This window comes from Pollicipes pollicipes, unplaced genomic scaffold, assembly GCF_011947565.3.
Source record: "Pollicipes pollicipes isolate AB1234 unplaced genomic scaffold, Ppol_2.1 Scaffold_2555;HRSCAF=2994_pilon_pilon_pilon, whole genome shotgun sequence".
In the NCBI taxonomy this organism is placed as follows: Eukaryota; Metazoa; Arthropoda; class Thecostraca; order Pollicipedomorpha; family Pollicipedidae; genus Pollicipes; species Pollicipes pollicipes.
Window position 1 is genome coordinate 8,559,611 of NW_023596136.1, and position 23,876 is coordinate 8,583,486.

General features: G+C 57.7%; 1 protein-coding gene across 1 annotated transcript in view; it reads right to left on the bottom strand.

The window, feature by feature from the left end:
* The window catches only part of LOC119108205 (uncharacterized), a 110,493-nt gene that overhangs the window by 37,490 nt on the left and 49,127 nt on the right, over window positions 1-23,876 (bottom strand). The window lies entirely within an intron of this gene.

The following is a 23,876-nucleotide window of genomic DNA, read 5'->3' on the forward strand; positions in this document are numbered from 1 at the left end:
AGAGAGAGAGGAGAGGAAGAGAGAGAGGATGGAGGAGAGAGAGAGAGAGGAGAGAGAGAGAGAGAGTTCTCGCTCGCGTCCTCGAGGAGACGTGAAGATGGCGGACCCGGGGAGCTACCGCCGCCTCCGCCGGTCGCAGCGAGAGGCGGCTCGGCGTGAACTGCGCGGGTGGAGTGGGCCGCCGTCGGTGGCGGCTGGTGACAATGGACTCAGAGACGATGGGCAAAGTCCGGCATTAAAAAGGAAAGTTGCTCAGCTCGTGTTTATTATCAGGAGTTAAGTGGAAGGGACCCGTGCCTCAAGCTTTGATTCGAACTCTCCGTCGAAATCAATACAGCCAGGCTCATAACAGGTATTAATAGCCACCTACCGCACGCTCCGTGCACCACCCACAAACTATTCTGAGGAGCACCGAAGTGCCACCATTAAACCGACCGCACAAATGGCCGTGATTCGGCCGGTTGCAGCGTCAGCCGGGCGCCATTGTCACGTGACAAAGTGTCCCGGACGAACTCCGCTCTCTTGGACAGGCTGCAGGGCCGCTGAATATTCAGCGCAGCCGCTCGTCGGACGGCCGCCCCGGCCACAAGGCGGCGCGGAGCCCTCCCGGGATAGATGACGGTCCCATGGCGCCGCCGCCGCTGCCACTTACATTACTGGCGCCGATTAAACGGCCCACTCGTAATCCACGCTCTGGGAGCCAGGAGCTGGCGACGGCGGGTTGCCGGTCGCAGCGGTGACCCTTGCCCCAGCAACGGCCGCACCGTGCTGCAGCACACACGCGCTGCTTTTTACCGGATGTGCTTTGCTTGCGGTGATTGACTTCGCTTTGTTGGCCACAAACTTTGTAAATGAGTGAACAAATAAAGGAATACTTGTCATCAAACTCGTGCACCGAAACAGCGCACGCTACTTTTGATAGTCTGGGGCTGCTCTGACCCGGATCTCCTCAAGGCGGTATCACCTGATGCTCCCGACCCCTCTGGACCCTGGCATCCTGACTCCTGGCCCAGCTGCGTCGTTCTGACCTCTCGCCGTGACCTGCCACGACGAGCTCTCGTGCCTGCCATTCTCCACAGAACGTCGGGGCGTGCCTTGGTACCGCTGCTATGCGCGGGACGTGCGAACAGCCGTCGCACCGCGCCTGTAAACTCCATTTCGACACGCTCTCCGCACTGTGACGTGCTCCGACCGGCGTCTGAGGATAACAGGGCCTTGGAAAATATGGCACCTTTTAGTTTAACGACTGCGGTGGCTTTTGGGTACGCTTGGTGCGCGTCTGGGAGATCGATTAATTTCGGACGCTGCGGCGAGGTGGAGCGGTCACCGGGGCGGCTGTAGAAGGGAGCCGTCTCCTGGCCACTGCCGCCGGAGCTCTGCTCTCACAGGACAGCACATCGGACGCTCAGACAGCGGTCCCAACCAAAACGACCACTGAGTGTGCAAACGCCGGCCGTTTGTGTCGCGCGCGCGCGTACCGCGGCGGGCGGCCGCGGCGGGTACGGCGTCTGGTGCTGCTGCTGCTGGCATGCGTCCGCCGCCGAGGGATACAGGTGGCGGGGTCATCCCCTGGGGCGCGGCCACTCCTCTGAAACTGCGCTGTGAAAACAATTGGCCTTGACAACAAGTGGAGCGTGATAGAGATGACGATCCTCAGGGGGGATCTGACGTCACAATCCCGGGCTCAACTTCAAAGGCTTCGCAACGGCGAGCAAAGTTTCGAAGAGCGCCGGTTGAACTTAATAAACCTGAAAGTCAGGGCTGCTTTCGGTTTCAGCGCGCGATCTGTACATTTTTTTGTAATGCAATTCGTCTTTGGCCGACTGTGCATGGAAAACTGACAGCTCAGGTGACATCGGCGATCACATAAATCAAAAACTGATATAAAAACTGGCATCTAGTGCCAGTTTTGAATATCATCAACGAAATGCAGCTTTGCGACTAGGTTGTATAAGAACAACACGACGCTACAATACAATATGACAAAGATATACTTAGCTTAGTCGACAAATGGTCACAAGCAGGGACGTCTCACGAACAAATGGTCACAGGCAGGGACGTCTCACGAGCATCAGCGTTTCTTCTGGCTTTCTCTGTCGTTTTGTTGACCTTGTGAGCGTTAAAAACACGGACACTTCGTTTTCACAGTGTCCTTGTGAGCTACCCTCGCCATCTCCAATCCCAAATTTCAATTTGGTCGACAACACTCGCTTTCGGCACTCCAATCTCCGATTTGAAAAGACTCTAGGCCCACCTGGCCTGCCCTGAGGGACCGGGCCGACGTAGGGTCGGCGCCTGATAAGCGCCTTAGCGCCCCGCTTGGCGGTAACTCTCGTGCCGGCCGCCGCTGCCACGCTCGGCCGCCATGCGGTCCGATTTCCACGCTGTTCGGGTCGGCCAGACGGGCGCCACAGTTCCGCCGACTCTCCGACGGATCTGCACCGATGATTTGTCAACATCGCGCCACCATTAGGCCGAGCCTGCGTCGCCCCCTCTTCTCCCCCGGACCGGAATGTGTGTGCGCGGTGCGTGCGTGTGGAGGGGGGGGGGGAGGTTGGTCCCCAGTGACGCCGCCGGGCCTGGCAGCGGCCGCCGCTAATCTCCGGCGCCGAGGGTTACCGGCGCGCCGCGTGTTACAGTCAGCGGCGGTAATCCTGCCCGGCTGTCCGGCCGACCGCCGAGATCCGCCCGTGGTAAATCAGAGCGTCTGACATCCCCGTCACCGGACACCGGATTATCTCCCGCCCGTCTCGCCCCCCCCCCCCCCCCTCCCCGGCCGGGCCGGAAACGTCGGCAGTTCACAGACCGGGCGCAAACGTGCCGGAATGTACCCCGCAAAGCTCAGTTCACAGCACCGTCCGTAAAATTGCCGTCGGTAGGTGCCCATTTTCAAAAGAATCAAGAACCCGCGTACGCTGGGCCGCCGCGCGTTTCTAAACTGCTATGAGCTTCACTTTTTTAAACGATTACAAGCCATTAGTAAAAGGACAAGAGAACGTACACAGTCTAGCAGCACCCACGACGTGAGCGTAAAAAGTGTCCTTTCTGTCACGGACGACATTTGGAACTGCCTAACTTGTCACCTGGCGCCAAATCCTTCAGAGACTATTGCAATATGTCTAAATGCAATACACCTCAAAGACAAAGACAAAGTAAATGCAATGCGGCATAACCATCAAACATTTTGGTTTCGGGATTCATTTGCGCTATAGTGCCATTTGCTGGTCATCAAACACTGAATGATGGCTGATACCAAATTAATAGAATCGTCGGATAAAAGTATACTTAACACAACCAGTCTAAAGACGTATAGTTTCCTACTCAGTGGGGAGGGGGACGCATAATTGTACCTCCTAACCAGAGATGTATTTTCCTATTTTTAATTATTATTCCTTTCCATCATTTTTCATTTATCATAATTTTGGGGATCAGCTTGCAAAAAAACTTATTTTGGGAAACTACACCATTGCTCCTAACTGTAAACAGGAAATGCGTGAAATCTGGATAGAAATTGTAAGTGCATTTCGGAGGCAGGGTCATCCATTTTTTATTCCTGCAATCCCCCTCTCCCACTTCCCTTCCTCAGCCTTACGTCTTTTGCAGAGCTGCATCCCTGTAGCCCTATATTTACCGATAAAATGGTTCCACAAGTACCTGAAACAGTACCACTTTTGGTTTGGTGACGTCATTTCAAAAAAAGCTGAAATGAGCCCGATGCATAACCGCGTGGCGAGTAATGGAGCCCCACCCGTCTCAAACCCCACGACACTTTAAAACGCTGCATAGCAAATTGATCACGTTCGTCGTAAGATGCTATGGCCAGCTACGAATCCTCCGGCTAGTAATAAACCTTGCTATTTGGTATCTTAAACTGTTAAATATGTGAAGTGAATCTTGGCTGAAAAATCTCCAAAAAGCCATTGATCTGAGGGTCATTGGAAAAGCGCTGCGTCATCATTGATCTGTGACGTCAGCACTGATAAGTATAGTTTGCAGTATGTTTCTGTCACCTGCTAGAAACCATCCTGATAAAAGTTACTATGTTTGGCAGCATCTTATGGCTCAAGTTGCTCATGCAGCGAAACTTTCATGTTTCAGCATGTCCTCTATACATGATCATGCTGCAAGTGTTAGCGAGAACAGACCAATACCAAACTTTGAGTATCGTTTATCTGGGATGATCTGCTGTAATACGGTCTGATCCGTTTAAATTTGTTTTCATGTCCGCAATTTTATCACCAATTGATTCGCAAAAGTGTCAATTTTCGTTGCCAATCATATCCGGTAAATCAGAAGATTTTTTCACCTTGAACCGCGTTTCGAAGCGTCTATAGTTTATGATGTGGTTAGTCATTGATGTCGCTCTCAGTCTAGTTCTTGGCCTAAACGTAGGAGTACACCAAGCGGCGTTTATTAAGTTAATACTGGCAGAAAATGGTTCGTATGGTGTTGGCTGATGTGTGGATGCGATTTGATACAGCTGCTTTTGCTTCCCTGTTTAAGTTCCTGCATCAACCCATAAACTGGCTATTTCAAAACAGCAGTTGTACATTTAACCAGAAGCCCACTATTTAAGATGAAAAGAAATTGTAGGCACTGGCAGCGTACTCTGCGCACAAAATCCGCATAACACGTCCAAAATACGGAAAAGACGGCCTGCTATCTGTCCCGTTTCCCATATAAAAGTGGCAACCCTTTCCAAAACAGCGCTAAACGTACTTTATTGCTCGTAATGCTCCCCTAGCGCGCCTTTTATTCGTGACGCTTCTCAATCAGGACAGGCTGCACGATATACCTCCATGCAGCCCACAGGCGGTGTCCCAGTGAGAACAGCGCACGTGTACGGCAATCAGTTGGCGTGAGAAGCGCGCCGCCGGCTGAACTCTTTGAAAGAGGGCCGGCAGCCGGGTTCAGGCCTGCCACACGGCTCATCCCAGCTGCGCGCCGCCAGCTCCCACACACGGCGCGCACAGCCGCGTGCAAAAGTCGCCGCGCTCCAAAGGAGCCTGATCACGTCTGCATGGCTGAATTAATAGCCAGCCGAGCGGGCGGCGGTGGCGACCGTGCCGCCAGCATTGTTGTAATGTGATGTTGACTGCGTGAGGCCGGCTTGACAACTGGCGGGGCCTGCCTGGCGGCTCGGTGGCGTCCGCGGCTCGGGGCCGATTCACAGGCCGCTGCTGTCCGCCACGCGCGGAACGTTCGGCGAAACTAGGCAGAGGCGCCTAACCACCCCACGAGAGCGTCCAAATAGCTCACAAGAGCTCATGGCTGTCCCAGAAGGACAGCCCGTTGGGCTTGTTTTTGTCCGGGATGCGTTATCGGATGGTGCTGCTGCTTTCAGCACGCGCAGCAATAAAAGCACCTCGCACGTGCACGACACAGCAGGCATCATATTATGTCAAAACAGGCAAGTACGAAGGTGTCTTGCAATGAAAACACACTCCAAAAGGTCGTGACACTTGTATAGATTTGCTCCGCCCGAAGCACTTTTAACTGGTGGCCCGAAGAGCAAATTATGGCCTAAAAACATAACCTTCCGAACTAAAACCAACGAAGAGCATTAACGCAGATTTATTCTGAAGCAAGCATGGCTTAGCCTTGCTGCTAAGCAACTCTGTGGCATTAATATCGTCACCCAACTTATTATGCACGTAATAAAAACAATGAATAGGTGGTCCCTTTGACACATGAAACTACCAGTGCACGGCGTGCCAAGACATAACCGTTGTCACTTTGGTCACGGAAGCCAGCCTGCTCGCAGGACTAACGGCGATTAACCTGCTCCATTTTCGGAACACAGGAGCCGCTTCACACTCCAAAACTGATAGCCAGGAACACTGCGCAGTCATGGCCATAAGTGAACTAGGAGCGTCGTACATCCAGCCATGAGGGTCTGGTTATTAACGGTCTGGCGCCGTTTCATTTCTCACAGCGTGGCCCTGTTATAGCGAAACTAAGTGTTTCACGGAGCCCAAGCCGTAGAGCCGTTTGGCGAGGGCGAGCACGCACCAAACACAATATGGGAGACTCGTTGAAACAGTGGCGTAGTTTTATAGCAAACTTGGACTTTGCCGTCACAGTCCCGAGATATAAAATGCAAAACAGCTCTAGATATCACGCTTCCTTGCGTTAAGGAAAAGGCTCAACGCGGTATTCCATTTGGACCTGGGCTTAAATGCAGCAGCGGTACTGCACGCGACGCAGTGAAGTACACATTCGGCGGAGGTGAAGCGGCTGATGACGTGTGGCGCGGTGCTAGGCTTACTTTGATGCACAGCCAGCCGTAGACTTTGGCAACGGACTGCATGGACGCGGAAGCGCTGTTGTACCTGTCGTAATGGTCTGTATTGCCGCCGACGTGCTGCTGCGGCGCACACGTATGGTTCGTTTGGTTGCCGTTTTCCGGATCAAGAGCCGTTTTTTCGGCCACATTTAGATATACATGGATGCGTTTATATCACATACATGTCTGAAGTACGTCTTACGCACTGCCTCCATATACACGCACGCACATGTTTACACGTATACACGCACGTCTGGTCCACCGCTTGATGCGGGCGCCTCAACATTGCGTCCTGCTGCACTCTGCCCAGGGTCGCGTGTCTGGGTCAGCCCAGCGCCGGCCGCCGACGCGTGACTGCGCGGGCGCGCTGAACAACATCCTGCGTTCCGGCCCACTGGTGCGCGCCGGACGACACCCGACAGGTGAGAGCGAGGACGCCACCTGTCCAACTGAGCCGGCACCCGGGCCTCACCGCCACCGCGTCACACTGAGGGTGATATGCGGCTTGCCACCGACGGTTGCACGTAAAGCCCGCATCAGCCGCCACACTCAGCGTATGACATGGGAGATGGCCTGTCGGATTGCGTCGGACCGGGCCGAGGGCTGGCGCGGCGGGGTCACAAACAGGTCAGTCTCAAAGATAATATAAATAAACTGATAGCGTCATGTCACACAGGTAATCGTTTGTAGGCTAGTGTGTGAAGCCATTGCGTAAAATCACTCATGGATATTTTGGGCACCAATTTATGACGGATAATAAAAACAATGGTATGTTATTAGTACGAAGAATAAATATCATTGTCAGCCTGCAGATAACACAACAGTTATAGCCTTATCCCTCGTGAAAACCAGGAGAATAGAGGGGCAGATGCGTTAGAGGTAGATGGTAGATCCTGTTCCGGCCGGCCGTCATCTTCCTAGGAGTAGATGGAATTTCGGCAACATGTTTTTATCGAAACAAATGTAAGTAGCAAATTTACGCCTGAAATTCGTTTAGTAGGTAATTGACTACTTATTATCGTATCGATAAAGGCATGTTACCAAAATATCATTACATCTGCCTCTCCATTCTCCCCGTTTTCCACGAGAAATAAGGTCATTACTATGGTGTTATCTAGATACATAATGTTCCTCGCAAATGCACTTAACAACTTACGTAATTGTCAACCTAGTTGGAACATGTAATTCCCAGACTCATTCTGGTTAGTTGTAGGGTTGATTTTGGTGTGCCCCACCCATTTAACACAAAATGGCATCGTCCACATATTCCGAAATTGCCAAAACGCCAGTCGAAACTGGGCCCAACTAGCAGCAGGATGGCATCGCAGCGACACGGGATGAACGCCACGTGCCTGAGGAATTAAAGGAGAATTCGATCGCTGGAAATGGTGCTGCCTGCGCGCGGCAGGCCATGTATACTCCAGTGCAAATGGTGCTGCCTGAGCGCGGCAGGCCATGTACACTCCAGTGCAAATGTTGCTGCCTGAGCGCGGCAGGCCATGTACACTCCAATGCAAATTATTCATGCGGTTTGGGGGGCCCAACGAATTGCTGTAGCATTCACCAATCGGCGCCCGCGTAAATTACTGATCCTGTAACCCGTGTGTATGACCAACCGGGTTGTTTTCAGGTTGTTGTTGCAGGTTGTATCAGGTTGTCTTCATGAGCGTACTAGGCAGCCTGCTGAGCGGTGTTGTGTAAGTCCAGACAACAGGGTTCTCCATCTGCTGGCCACCTGTACCAGGCAGTCTGCTGAGCGGTGTTGTGTAAGTCCAGACAACGGGGTTCTCCAGCTGTTGGCCAGCTGTACCAGGCAGCCTGCTGAGCGGTGTTGTGTAAGCCCATCCAGCTGCTGGCCAACTGTACCAGGCAGCCTGCCGAGCGGTGTTGTGTAAGCCCAGACAACAGGGTTGTCCAGCTGCTGGCCAGCTGTTCGATAGACGTCGCACACTTAACCAGAACAACGAAAGGGACACCAATATTGTTGAACACAAAAATGGTGCCGGGCTAGTGTTAGTGATAACTAGTGCCCGTGTCCGAGCATAAACCTTTCTGGCAAACATGATAACCAGTTTTCAGCCCGCCTCTACCCCGTGTTTTGCAAATGGTCGGACCTTACTTCTTTATTCGCTCCTTTTCCTTCCTTCCTCCCCGCTACTTTCCGCCTCAGTTTTTATTGCATCATAAATTCATTCCTGCTAAGATCTCCAGCGCCCGCCTCTATATTTTCCCATTTGCCGGCCCCATCTACCCTGTCCTCGGCCGTCCGTCTCCAGGGGTGGCCTGGACACTCACTCCACGCCTCTACGGCTGCGGCTCCAGCATGGCTGGCCTGCCTCGGCTCCTCCAGCCCTCGACGCAGCACCGGGCTGACCCGGTGTCGGAGCCGACCGCCGCCGACGCCGGGTCGCCGCCCGGCCCCTGCGTGACGGATGGCCCCGCGTCTGCTCACTCGACGGCCGGCCGGGCGGGGTCACCCCCGGGTCCGCCCGGGCCGGCCGCCGCCCCGCCGCCACAAACACGCCACACACGCGGCCGCGCGCCGATTGACAGGTGTGACAGACGCGTCGGCACGTGTCACGCGCGCGGCCGGCCGGCTCTTAGAGACGGGGACGGACGGCCGCGCCGCGCAGCGAGACATGTGTTCTCGAGCGTCGGGCCGGTGACTGTGAGTGCCCCCATTGTGCTCGGACGGCGCGGCGCCACATGCGCTCACGCTCTGCTGGCTGGCGGCTCGGTACGTCCGCCGGTGAGGGGAGAGGGGAGGGGGGATGCCGCCAGTGTAACCGCAACGCGCGTCCTTACCCGCCCGGGCCGGCCCACGCGCAGGCGACGCGCCGACGCAGTGCCGCCGCGCCGGCCGCCCGAGTGGGAAGATGTGACAGATAGTATGCAACGCGAGCTGCCGCTGCGGACGGGTGCCGAGCGCCTCCACGCCGTCCAGCCGGATTCGATGACATGTTTTGGCCGGCGCCGGTGCTAACTAACCCTCGGCCACACACGCAGTTTGGCCTGTGTTCACGTCTTCACGAGTGTCGTGGTCGCCCAGCTTTGCGGCACAGCATGCAGCTGAATCGTAGGTGGCAGCTGAGTTACAAGCGAGACAGGGAATTCTTACGAGCTTCTGGCTTTTGTTTCGCTTATCTGAAATCCACAACGGTCGTAGGTTTTCAATGATGTTAGTTCTTATAGATGTTGTCGCATGGATAACACATGAATGCTGTGTGTGAGCATAGTCCAAAGGATCGTGCACAATGCATCAATGCAATGATGATCGGGCCCCAAATTCCGCATTATATTTTCTTCCCCACAGGAACCGTTTTCCAGGCTTGTGCCACTAGGGCTGCATTGCTGATAGCCGAGATACAGCTTTAACCTCGAAAAGACCCTGCCGACGGACCCAAAGATCATGCCAACGGGCTCAAAAAGTCTGACCACCAGATATCATGAATCAGTTGGCAGATGTGCTTCGCAAATGTGCAGTATGCACACCAAAACCCAAATGTGCCCAAATGGAAATGGTGAGCACAAACAAGCATGGTGGCTCGTCTAATGAACAGAAATACTGCCTTTTATACCTTTCTTTAACCAAAAAGAAAATATGATCCTCAACTAACAGCCATCGAATTCAGTTGCAAGGTAGTCAGCATCAAGCAGAGGCAGTCCGGGGCCGCCGGCTGCCCGCACTGCCAGCGCTCAGCGTTATCCCCCGGACCGCTTCCGATCTTCGGACGGCCCTGCCCGTCAAACGACGGCCCCTTCCGGCCCCGAAGGGCCGCGTCGGACCGGCCCGGCCTGTCGGCTGTTGCCCGCCGCCGGACGAACGTGGCCCGAACGCGCCGCTCGCGGCCCATCGCTAGGATGTGTCGGACTTCGCGGCATCAGCGGCGACAGCAGCGGCGTCGACGGCGGCAGCGCGGCGCGCTAATGACCCACCTCCTGGCGGCAGCTTTGTGCCGGCCCCCACCTGACGGCGCCGGCCGCCGATCGGCCCGGCTGTCTCGCTACAAACGGTGCGCGGCGGGTGGCGGCCGCGCTACGACGCCGGCCCCCGCGTTGATCTATCGCCATGATCCGGTCGCCACGGACAGCAAACCGGCCGGCGCAGCGGCGCGCTCGCCCGCCGCCGGTCATGGTCTATTTGGCCGGCCGGAATTAGCGCGGCTTCGGTGGCCGCTAATCTAAATCAACGGCGGCGAGCGGCGGTGATTTAGCGTCGAGCGGCGCCAGATCGGCTCCCTAGTCTGCTCACGTGGACCGCGCCGAATCAGCGCCGCACAGGGCTTCCGCTCCTGACGGCCCGCTGAATGTTTCAGCGCGGCGTCGGGCCGCCGCGGCAGGCCCAGGAGCCCGCCGGGCCGGGCGCGGCTGGAAATATCAGCCCCGGGCGAGAATCGGTGCAGACGCGGCCAACAGACGGACGAGTCCAAGGTCCGGATCTCAGTCGACACGTCAGATGACGTCTGCAGGGCCCGCCTCTGGCAGCGCCCACAGCTTGGAGTGTCACGTGTAGGGGCCCGCTCTGCCCGCGTTTCCCAGCCTGGATCATCACGTGTACGGGCCCGCTCTGACAGCGCCCCCAGCCTGGAGTATCACGTGTATGGGTCCGCTCTGGCAGCGCCCCCAGCCTGGAGTGTCACGTGTGGGGGTCCGCTCTGGCAGCGCCACCAGCCTGGAGTATCACGTGTACGGGCCCGCTCTGGCAGCGCCCCCAGCCTGGAGTGTCACGGGTCGTAGCGAGACACGACCCTGCCGACCAGCCCGACCCCCGGCGGCTCGGAGGCGCGCGCTCAGACGGGCCGACAGCGACGGCCGGCGACGGAGGCGGCCGTGTCCGCCGTTTTTCTGAGCGCCACCGATCGTCGGCATATTTAGGGGCTTTCGTGGAGCGCGCTTGGCTGTTTGGATGAGGAATGGCCCAGTTAGGTATGTTGTTTGTGCTGTATCCCGCTGCGAGTAACAGTACAGCGAAGAACGGGCCATTGTGGGAAGGCGCTCGCACGGGGGCGTCCTATAGCTCATTTATAGCGCACTGATTGAGCTCTGATGGCTTGGGAAGCCGTCGTTATCGCGCATGAAGCACTGGCCATCAAGACCGGATCATTGCACCGACTCGCACTTTTTGCTACCGAGATCATTCAAGCGTCGGACACTGTCGTCCGATTCGCTGGGGACGAAGACGATGGCAACGTAAAGGAAAAACGTCCCGTTTTGAAACACAGTTGTCTGAAACAGGAGCGGTACGTGATGGTGTTTGATACCGCAGAACGTAAATATGGAGTGACCTTCCATGGCGACATTCGCCGTATTTACAAGTTGTGTTAACAGTGTTCATTCAAAAATATTTTCAAGTCCCAAAAAACATTTAAATACAAGCAAGGTATTGCGGCCTTGTTGCTTCTGCTATGTGGGGCACAAATGCATCCGAGACTTTGGCCACAGCTCAGAATATTCCCCTGCGATCTTAGGTCTGCTAGAAAGTGCATAACCATTCGTTCCATACCGTGTCCTCGCGAAACTAGTTACGACGGAGAATGGTATATTTGAAAAAGAGAGAATACGTCCGAATTCACAACGTGTTTGACAATGCTCCACGGCTTTGAAAGATGGAAGATTAGTTCATCAGGTGGCGCTAAGAACAGCGGTAGGGCCACAAAAACGAGACCATTGTACATGGGACGTTTTGACGATTTGGAGACATTTTGTCCTCTTCTTGCCCTCTTCTTTTTATCGATATTGCAACGCCAAAAGATGCACTGACAATGGTTCAAAAGACCCCGTTTTTACACACGCTCACTTATCGGTCAAGGATATCATGACAGACTGCCGTCGCTGCAAGCTCCTAGGTCTGTGTGATTCGAAACGTGCAAGGCCATCGTTCATTGCCATAGTATGACGATTAAAATGTGCCGTAAAATGTTTGCACACAACTAAACTTAACATGATGGTAAAAGTACGCTAATTCCACACAGCGAATTTATCCTTATTTATATTCAAGTGCTGACGGTTTTCCCTATGCATGTCTTTCAAATTTACGGGTGATTTAAGCCCATGCATTTTACGTTGCAAACAGTCGGTATCTTACCTGTCCGTTCTGAGGCCTTGGAATTGAAACTGAACAATGCCCAGAGTTCTGTGAAATAATCTTTTCTGATGGGAGCAGAAAACACGCCCTTTGAACCTGCCTCTCCGGTATTCGGGCGCCGGGGGACACGCGGGCAAAGTGAAACGTTATCCACCGTATTGTGTCCTTCGAATGTGAAGATTTAGATGTGAATACAAAACGTCTGCCCGCCCCGGCCGGCCGTAAATGCTGGCGGGCTCCCCTGGTGATCTATGGTGGTGGTCCCCTCCCTTACATACCCCCTCCGGAGGGGCCACAGAGACGTAATGAGAGGATACGCGGGAATGGATGGTGGTCAGGGTTACGATGTGAGAATTTATGGTATATTGTAACCTATTGTTTTCGTGTTCGGGGAGGGCTTAGCCGAGGGTAAAAATGCGCTAGGAAGAGTTCATGCATATGGAGCGGATGGTGCGTAGCTGATAGATGACGTATGCGGAGGAATGCGGAGATATCAAAGGACACTCGTTCAATCCGTTCAGCGCTCACTGTGTCATAATAAAGACACGCCACGCAGTGGAGGCCTTTCACCTGCACTTTCAGATAGAGAATGAAGGTGGCGAGAGTTCTTGCCATTCTCTATCGCGTTACGCCGGACGGCTAAAGTAATTAATCAGAGCGTGGCGAGATGGCGTGCCAGTCCAGTCGGTCTGTCTGCGACACTCTTTACCGGACGTCCGTTGACCGCCAGCTGGTTGGACCAAATACGGGTGTCAGTGAGCTGACATTCAGCGGCAGTTGATCCGCAGTTGAGCGTCTTCTGGTCACCAGTCGGGCGCCAGCTGATCATCGGTCGAGCGTCAGCTGATCTTCAGTTGATCGTCAATCGACCTCCCTTCACTCGTCAGTGGAGCGTCCATGGACCGTCAGGTGACTGCCAGGCTGGCCGGCCAATTGCCAGTCGTCAACTGACCGTCAGTTGTCCGTCAGTTGACCGTCTGTTGACCGTGCGTTAACCGTCAGTTGATTATCACAGGGCGTCGTTCGGGCACCACTTGGCCGGTCCGCTCGGCCCGCGGCTCCTCGTCAGCCGCTCGGCGGCTACCGGCCGCGGCAACGGCGATAAATCTGCAGCTGTCGGCCCGACCAGGGCCGGACCACCGCGGCCGAGGCCGGCGCCGCCGACAGCGTCATCCTTTGTCGGCGGTGCGAGCCTCACCGGTGGCCGGCCGGAGCGGGTGGGCCTGACAGCGGCCGCCCAGCCGGACACCGGCACCCGCGCGGGGCAGCTACGACACGCACGGCACTTCTGCAGGTGAGCATCGTTCTCACACATGCGGCGATAGCAGTCAGAACAGGCGGCGGTGTGAGAGTGCTATTCAGAGAGGAGGGAAAGAGGCAGGATGAGAGCCGGAGCGTTCGCAGCAAGACTGGCTGCCGGGACCCCACGAATGACCCCAGGCGGTGAGCTGCGGCGAACGCCGCGGGCCGCGGGCTGCGAGCCGCGGGAGGTCACATGTCACTCGGTGAGGCTGGCAGCTGTCGCGGGTCCACACGCTGAGAGACGCCGCCGTCGCCCCGTCGGCTGGCGCAGGGAGGTTCCCTGGTCAAACGCCCTCCTCCCGACCCTCCCCCCTCCGTTTGTCCACGGCCTGCCCGGAAAGGCCAGCTGACAAAACCTCCCGCGACGAACAATTGTAAGCACCTTTCAAGGTCTGGAAATAATCCCCGTCACGGGATGGGAACGGGCCTCCCGCCTGCGATCAGCACCGAGCAATTTGTTTCTTTGGCACCTCTCGCCGTTGGCTATTTATCTGATTCGTCTCGACACACAGTCCGTTTTACATATGAAAGCGACTCCGTCATTTGGCGACCGCGAGGTCGCGCTCGGATAAATCAATATCGACACCAAAAAGGCCGTCGTAAGGTGAGAAACCGAGAGTAGAAGTGACATAAATTGCACCTAAACATAGCTTGTTTCCTTCCCAGACAGTCTCCCGGACAGGCCATTCTTCAGCGCATTCGTACAAACACCACTGGATAATTACGAAAACACCGATAGTTATCCCCGGTGAAACCCAAAGATTTTATCACAGCCGTCAATTTGCAGGACGAAGGCTGAGACTGCGGTGATAGCTCTCCCTCTTCACAGCGGACTGACGCTCGCCGTTCGAGCGTTCTCAGCAGCCAATCTGCGCTGGGTTCCAGCGGGCCGACCCGTCCGGCGGTAATAGTCGCCAGAGAGATGGGTGGCCCGAGGGCGGGCCGGGCTCGAGTCAGGCGAGCGGCGGCGCCCGCCCACCCTCCGCTGCCGGCCACCCCTCACCCGGCGGCCGGCCGCGCCGCCCAGAGCCGGGGCAGCTGTCGACGCCAGCCTCCGGCCGGCGCTGCCGCCGCCAGCACCAGCACGGGCCAATCGTCAGCGCTGGCCGACAGCGCCCCCGGGGCGGGCAGTCGTCAGCCGACGCCCGCGGCCGCCGCTCACGGCCAGATTAGCATAGACCACCGGCGCGGGGGCCGGCGCCGGTGTCCGTAAAAACGACGGCGTCCGCGCGTCCGACATCCATCACGGGCCGGCCGGACCGACCCCCGGGCCGAGGGCCGGCCCGTGCGGCCGAGGGCGCGCTGGGCGTCTCACCGTCCCGCCCGGCAGGCAGCCCAGCTGCAGGCGGCTGGCCACAGGCTTCGGAAGTTGGGGCTGCTTATGAGGCGTGACCGGAGCGATCAGCGCCGGCCCGACGCTCCCGACGAGCGGTCCCGGGAGGTGAGCACCAACCACCTGCTACCGACGTCTGAGGACGGACTCGGTCCCGGCGAACACCGGACCGAGAACAGCAGCAGCCGCGCGCTGCCGCGTGAGCGCGGAAGCAGGACCGGGACAACAGCTTCACTGCTCCTGCCGTCCGCTGTGCCGTACAGCCGGGCGCTGCCGCATGAGCGCGGAAGCAGGACCGGGACAACAGCTTCACTGCTCCTGCTGTCCGTTGTGCCGTACAGCCCACGCGTAGTCAATAATGGTGGCGCCGGAGCTCACGATGGCCAGTTTGTGCTTGTTTCATTCTCGACGGCACCGATTCTCATTCCAGTCTACCGTGACGAAAGTTGCTTCCGACTCAGACCACGGACCGCCGTCTACAACTTTGCATCGCTGCCGATACCGACTGAGGGATAAGCGACGCAATGTCGCAATCGATTCCCATGGCGTCGATTCCGTTGACAATAACTTCAGGGAAAATCGTAATATGCGCTTTGTAAAAGCCTGTACAGGACATCTATTTTGCTAACGAGACAGCTATATATGACAGTTATATTTGGTCCACAGACCTGCTTTCATGCTGTTGATGCATGAGGTCACTTGCATTTCTATTTCAGTCCACTCGCAGATGATTCGGCCCGGCTTAAGGCCTACCTTTCCTCATAAACAAATCTAAGGAATGGATTCTTTTGACTTGGCGAATTTTTCCGCATCCAAAGTCACCTCCGACTCCATTCAGAGTCACGCACGAGTCTGACAACGACTAGGGGAGTGCATGCCCGCCGGCGCCGCGTCTGTCCCTCGCGCTGGGCTGTGGCGGGCCGAGACTCGGGCTTGGATTAGGCCCGGCGCTGGGTGGGCCCGATGCGCCGCATCTGTCCGTCGCGCTGCGCTGTGGCGGACCGAGGCTCGGGTTTGGATTAGGCCCGGCGCTGGGTGGGCCCGATGCGCCGTATCTGTCCGTCGCGCTGCGCTGTGGCGGACCGAGGCTCGGGCTTGGATTAGGCCCGGCGCTGGGTGGGCCCAATGCGCCCGTCTGTCTGTCAGGACTTGTCGGAGAGCTGCCTATTTCACCTGGCGCCCGGCCGTCGCTCGGGGTTCCCCGGCCCGGCCTCAGGGCAGGCGCCGAGGCTCCCGTCACCGCTCTGGCCCCACCTCTCCCTCTGAGGCACGCGCCGTCGTAAAACGGGAATGGCATCTGCTGCAGGTTATGGAGAGCGATATGATTCAAGTAGGCAGTCTCGGTAGGAGCATTGATGGGGCCTTAACAGGCGCATGGCTTCGTCTCATCGGATGTGAAGTCAGGCCCGGCTCGAAATGAGCCCGGCGGAATAATAAGTAATAAGCCCGTTGGCTGAAGGCATCGACATCGACCCATCTCGTCATTGTTGCTACTTCATTGCAATGGGTGACGGCTGCACCCAATGCGTGCTGGGAAATACAGAGACAAGCTCCTGAAAGTTATTTTCCCGGCCCAACTGACATGAGGAGTTAGCTGGGATAGACACAGTATCCGCATGCCTTTGCGAACTGCCAGGGAGGTACTCTGGCCTTTCGAAGCCTCAAAGTCTTGACAGTTTGGGAGGAATGCCAGATGAAGACTTGTGAAGACGCTTTTGTTGACTGCTGTTCCGCGCAGGCTGCGCTGACCCGGCATCAACGCCTGACGTCGCCAACAGTCCCGAGCGTGCGGCTCTGACCACTTCAATGAGCGTCCGACACGCGGGGTCGCAGACTGCGGCGGCGGCGCAGCGCGTGCCCGTCCCGTGCAGTCTGCAGCCCCAGCTCCACCGATCATCGTCGGACACGGCTCCCCGCCGCGCCGGCGTCGCTGCGGGGGTGAGCAAGCGAGCGAGCGCCACACGGCGTGCAGTAAAGGAGCCGCCTCCAACGGAAAGTGACGCACACAGCCAAGCATCGCGGGACCGTCCCGGCGACGCACTCGGCCTCCTCTCGGGGCTTTGTGGCGGGCGATGTTAGCAAAGTGACTACGCTGTTGTCCTCGTCGCACCACAGAGTATGTTGCACGTTACACATTTTGAGTTTTTCTTAGACTCTATGCCACTCAAACAGACCATTTTTAAGATGAATTGAGCGTACGTATACTGCGCCAGGGTCAGTGTGTAGGCAGTACACTGTGTGAAAGATTCGCACCCATGGCTTATGTGTACCGCGCCAGAGTCAGCGTGCAGGCATTGCACTAACAGGTTCGTTCGTGAGAGGTCCGCACCCATGGCTCATAAAACATGCAGAAAACGTTTATTTTTGGCCAGCTGTACAGGTGCATCGGTAAACACATCATACTCAAGGACTGGTGCCAAAGGCTGCACTAATGTCAAGTTGTTTAAAGCTGTCCCTATTGTCGGCCAGCCCTCGCCAGGTCGGTACGCACCAGTTCCCGCTGTGCTCGCGTGCTGAGATGCGGCATGGTTGGGTATGCCGCCGCTGTGTGTCCCTTTCAGCCGTCAGGTATGTCTTGGTGCGTCAGGGCTACGTGCCCGTCTGAGCGCGGCCGCAGTGTTCCACCGGCCGCCTCCTCCCGCCGCCAGCTGTCGTCGCCGCGCCGGCGCCGCAAAAAGGCTTCACTGCCGCCGCTCCACCGGCGGCGCCGCGCGTTTTTTCGCCGCCGCGGGGACCAATTAGGCGCGTGCTTCAGGCTCGCGGCGACCATGTCCAAACATCCGGCGGCGGTGTCGACGCGACGCGGCGACGGACGGCAGGTCCCGCCGCGTCCGCGCGGGCGGCGGGTGCCGGCCGGGGCCCGGAGGGGCGGTCGGGTCGGGAGGTGTCAGCGGCGCGGGGCGGCCGCGACGTCAACAGCCGCGTCCGCGCCGGCGGCGGGTGCCGGCCGGGGTCCGGAGGGGCGGTCGGGTCGGGCGGTGTCAGCGGCGCGGGGCGGCCGCGACGTCAGCAGCCGCGTCCGCGTCGGCGGCGGGTGCCGGCCGGGGTCCGGAGGGGCGGTCGGGTCGGGCGGTATCAGCGGCGTGGGGCGGCCGCGACGTCAGCAGCCGCGTCGCGCCGTCCACCGCTGAGCACCAGCTCATATCTGGCCGTCACCCGGTCGGCCCACGCCAAACGAGCTAATCTGCAGGAGCAGGGCTGCATAATAATCGCGCCGAGCAGGTCCCGGGTGCTTACCGTCTCTTCCCGGAGATTTGTGAGACAGATGACAACTTAATATGTGCGCATTTGTTTTGCATGGACCTCCCTGGTGACCGGTGAATTTACATACAGGCTGTTTCTTTATGGTATGAATCATTGTATGCATGAAGCTCTGCGTTAAGCCATTACCCCCTACTTTCCCTGCCATCATAACTCAATCGGAAAAATTGCACCCAACAGGGTCTTAAACAAGCGTGGCACAATGGTACTGGTCATAAGCTTCCTCTGCAAATTCGATGTTTTTATGACGTCACAAAGGAGCACCGTTCAGTATCAAGCTGTGACTCAATTTTCTCTGGCCGGCTCCAGTCGACATAAAATTTGCATTTCATTCAAGGAGTCGCCGAGGTCTTGGATGGCTTCATTACGGCATTTCATGCATTCAGCAGCGGCGTGGACGGCCAGTTTTTCTCCCCTCACCCAGGGCTTCGCCGAAGCCTCGGTGCAGCGTGGTCCGTCCCTCATCGCCGTGTTCACGTGAGTTTACATAATGGCCGGGGGCGGACGTGATAATCTACCTGGCTGGATGTATGACCACCGGCGCAGCCTGCGTATCGCCGACCAAGGGAGCGATGTGTAAAAATACACGCCGCCTGCCCGGCCGCCTGGAAAGGGTTTGCTGCCGCACAAAGAAGAAGGCCGACAAAAAGCCCGGTCGAGCTCCAGCGCGTCGCCGACGTGCCGATGAACGGGGGTGGGGGGGGGGGGGGGGGTAGGGGGAGAGACAGGGCAGGGCAGCCGTGCCCTGAGCGTGCCGCGTAACCACTGATGACGCTCCACTATCATCGCGGTCTGCGGCGCGGGGGGCAGGGGGAGAGACAGGCCAGGGCAGCCGTGCCCTGAACGTGCCGCGTAACCACTGATGACGCTCCACTATCATCGCGGTCTGCGGCGCGGGGGGCAGGGGGAGAGACAGGCCAGGGCAGCCGTGCCCTGAACGTGCCGCGTAACCACTGATGACGCTCCACTATCATCGCGGTCTGCGGCGCGGGGGGCAGGGGGAGAGACAGGCCAGGGCAGCCGTGCCCTGAACGTGCCGCGTGGTCGCTCGTGTTGCTCGTGGTCGTGGTGCAACGCGGCAATGACGCTCCACTGTCACCGCGGACTGCGGCGCGGGGGGCAGGGGGAGAGACAGGCCAGGGCAGCCGTGCCCTGAGCGTGCCGCGTAACCGCTGATGACGCTCCACTGTCACCGCGGACTGCGACGCGGCGGGGCCCGCCCTCCGCTGCCGGTGGTTGGCTGAATCCGCACGGCGGGCGCCCCCGGCTCGAGATGGGACGCATAATCCTTTGAGCGGGCGGTGTCTTCATTACCCGCGCTTCAGACGGAACGCTATGATTGAGCCGGCCAGTTATCAGGGCGGCCCGCGCGCCGGCCCCAGCAGCTGCCAACATTCTTATGACCACCGCTCAATGTGAACACGCGCGCCACGGACGATGAGCGGGGGCCGGCCGGTGGCGGCGCATCAGGCAGCGGCGAGCACCGACTGGCTGCGACAGCGGTGTCGGAGTGACGGAATGGTAGGACTCCACGCGGCGATCATGCGTATGACGACGCTAGAAATGACGTCACCTGGGCGATCAGAAAAACGGAAATACGGGAGAGTGTGTCAGAGTTCGAATGAAGTAAAGGAGAGAGAGAGAGAGAGAGAGAGAGAGAGAGAGAGAGAGAGAGAGAGAGAGAGAGAGAGAGAGAGAGAGAGAGAGAGAGAGAGAGAGAGAGAGAGAGAGAGAGAGAGAGAGAGAGAGAGAGAGAGAGAGAGAGAGAGAGAGAGAGAGAGGGGGAGAGGGAGACAAACACACACACATGCACACTCCCGACTCCCCTCAAGGCCCACTCTCGAGAACTCAAATCAAACCGAACCAAACAAATGACGCAGACCCAATAACGATTCACTCTAAATGCCTCGTCACTAGCCGGCGACAGTTTGGCGAGATAGACCAATCAGATTCCGCGGCCGTTAGCTGGTGATTTTTCAGTGGAGCTCGGCCGTTGGCGGCCAGCGCTGGGGCGCCCGGCACCCGACTGTCGTGATCTCGCGCAGCGAGACGAGTCGTGTCGTGTCGCGGCGCTGGCCGATGATCGTGCGGCACATCGTGCGCGGATGGCGTGCGCCCCCGCCGGCCCCCCGCCGTCAGCGCCGCCCGGCTGGCCGCGGACGTGGCGCCATCTCTGGAGCGGGATGGCGCCGAGGCTGCCTGGACTTGGTGATGGACGGCGCCGAGTCTTTACATTGGCTGGGCAGTACGATTGCAGTAAACGGTATTCGACTGGCGCTAGGCCTGGGAAAAAAGTTAATAATATCTCATCATTGCTGACGGCTTGACGACAGGGCTGGAGGGCCGAGCAATGGAAACGCCACGCGCTGGTGTAGGGTGGATGACCAGGCGTTCGCATAGGTGGGTGGAGCACGCCATTAGGGTGGGATGCTTTATAGAATTGGCGATTGGTCCCACATCTTTGGCTACGCTATGCTCCAACACACCCCTGCTGCTAATCCATCGTATGTTCCTCCCAGCTTCATGCTCATATTTTCGCTTTGATTTAAATGTTACTTGAGAGCGCATCACAGCATATGCAATCTATCTATGCGATTCGTGTCATAGCTAAGGCCTTATACGTGGATCGTAAGGCATTTCAATCTGTATTTCATGTTAAAAAAGAGCTTATTTACCGTAGAATTGTGATGGTCATTCACAACAGTCATGTCAGCCCTCAACCGAAGAAATTATTTCTTGGTGATGTGAGTTTTCTGCTCTCAATCGAATTCCTATTATCAAAATTGGCTCTCGCTCTCCACTTTCAGTAGTTTTTTCGCCACCACTTTCCGTCTCGTGCTAGGTCAGCCCGCTGCAGCGTCTGTGCCTCCCTTGCGCAGTGCCTCTCCTGCACCTGCCCCCGGCCCGACAGCCACCGGGTCCGGGCCGCCGCGCCCGTGCCGGTGGACCCCTCGGCGTCGCGCCGCGCCCCGCAGGGAGGAGCCCGACAGGCTCTCCACATGAGCGGTGGCTCGTGGTGGCCGCCGCCCCGCCGCCGGCCGCGCGCCGCCGTCAGCCGTGTCCCCGGCCAGGGCGAGTCTGCCCCGGCGGCCGGACACGGCACGGTACGCCGTCTCACGGCCGGACACGGCACGGTACGCCGTCTCACGGCCGAGCACGGGACGGTACGCCGTCTCACGGCCGGGCACGGCACGGTACGCCGTCTCACGGCCGAGCACGGGACGGTACGCCGTCTCACGGCCGGGCACGGCACGGTACGCCGTCTCACGGCCGAGCACGGGACGGTACGCCGTCTCACGGCCGGGCATGGCACGGTACTCCGTCTCACGGCCGAGCACGGCACGGTACGCCGTCTCACGGCCGGGCACGGCACGGTACGCCGTCTCACGGCCGGGCACGGCACGGTACGCCGTCTCACGTTTGAGCACGACACGACACACCGTCTCACGGCCGGACACGACACTGTAACAAGCTGTCGCGGGGGGGGGAGGGATGATGGCCAAGACTTCTCAATATCGTCATCGTTTACACTGTAACGCGGCAATGGACCGACTCAGAATCACAGCCAGATTCCTCTTTTTACCGCGTTCCGATGCTTTGAAAGACAAAGTCGGGGCGGGCCTCCGGCGATTTATGACGATGTCGGTTGCATAAGTTTCAAATATATGGATCCTCATAAAAGACGATGCACAATGCATCGCCATTCCGGAAATTGCAGGACCGAAGAACGGTTAAATATGTAGACTGGAGCATCTCTAGGTTAATGCGGCCTCATACGTCATACCTCATATATGTATGTTTTTTATATATGAGGTTATAACCTCATAGATAACTTCATATAAGCTCTTAAAAGCTGATGTGGCTTTTTGGCTTTCTTTTTGCCCTTGTTTTTCCATCTCACACGATCCTTTACCCGTCAGATCGACGAGATCATGCAGAGTCTGATCGGTACCGACTGGTAGTGATGGTCACCAGGGCCTCCGAGTCTTCACGTTTCAGGTGAGTCTAATGACAAGTCAGTCTAATCAGTCATGCCGGTCTGATCAGTCGGATTGGTCTGATCAGCCAGCTTGGTGTGATGAGTCAGGTTAGTTCTATCAGCCAAGTTAGTCTGGTCAGGACAACAGGTTCTTATCCCGGGACCGGAAAGATGTCCATCTCAGCGCAAACTGCTGCATCGCGCTCTGCCTTGCCACGTTATTTGCCTGGTAGCTTGGCAATGGCGCGAGCATGTCATCAAACAGCTGACAAATCCAACGTCAGGCGCGTCAAATTGCGTCAAGATTATATTATAAAAACACAAATATAGACGAAGGGATGTGAGCGTTCACAGCTGCAATGTCAATGAAGATAAGTGTATGCATGCTCCGATGCAATGAGCGGAGGGTGCGGGACGACAGCGCCTGGTCTGCGGCTGGACCGGCTGACCCACCTCCTGGCGGAAGACTCCCTACCGGGCTGCACCGAGCCGGCGAATAGAGTTCCAGTATCCGAGGCGGCCCGCGCCGCCCGTTTTTGCTGGCCCTTCCTCGTCACCCCGCGCCGAACAGGTGGGAAAAACGCCGCTGGTATGGGTGCCGCTAATGAAGCCGTATTAGCTTTGTCACATATTGCACCTCAGCGCTGGCGGTGCTGGCCGCTGTCTGAGAAGGCGCGCCCGTCGTGTAAGGCTCGACTCTCCGGTGTCCTATTATGGCGATACGGCGAGCGGACGGAGACACACGAGCAGAGCGAATAGCGCCTGGTACCTGTGCAGACTCCGAACACGACGGGCCTCTCAGATCCGGCGTCACTACCGCCGACACGCCGGACAGGCGCCGGCTCGCGGAACGCCACTCGAGACCAGGAACACCCCAGGAATTACGGAGGGGCTCCACAGGCTAACTGAAGCCCCGGAGCCGCTCCAGGAGGAAAATAGGTCTCCAGAAAACCCCGCAGGAGAGAATAGGAGCTCTAGGGTTTCTTCAGAACGTCTAGCGCTCCAGAAAACACTCCTGGGTGACAGCCGTAGCCTTAGGAGCATTTTGAAGGGCGGAGTTGGGGAGGCATTCGAGACTTACTCCAGGGGTCCCAAAGCTCCCCTGAGAGACGCTGAGACGCTACGCTGGGCTGGAGGACCGGCGCACCAGAGCAGTCTCTAGCGTCCCCTGCGCCCCGGACCCACTGACCGGGAGGCGCTGCTCCTGCTGCAGATCCGGGACGTGCTGCGTCAGAGAGAGTCTGCTCACGTCTTGTGTCCCAGCTTTGTATCCCGTCGCTAGTTCGTCAGCGGTGGCGGACAGGCCCTAACAACAAGCCTCACGTCTCGTGTCCCGGCTTTGTATCCCGTCGCTAGTTCGGCAGCGGTGGCGGACAGGCCCAAACGACGAGCTCGACAACTGCCAACACCGACCACCCACGGACGAATCGTCCAGCCTCCAGCGGCGTTCGTCGCACACGAGTGCTACATGACACGAGGCCTGCTGCGAACGTCCTCCAGCGCTCTCTACCAGTCCAGCAGCATTCGTTAGCTATTGACCAGTGGACTGTCTGGCTCGTCCGTGAGATTAGTTCATCCCGCCCGTGAGCGAGCCACCTCGGAGTCGACTGCTAGGACCGGATCCGGATCC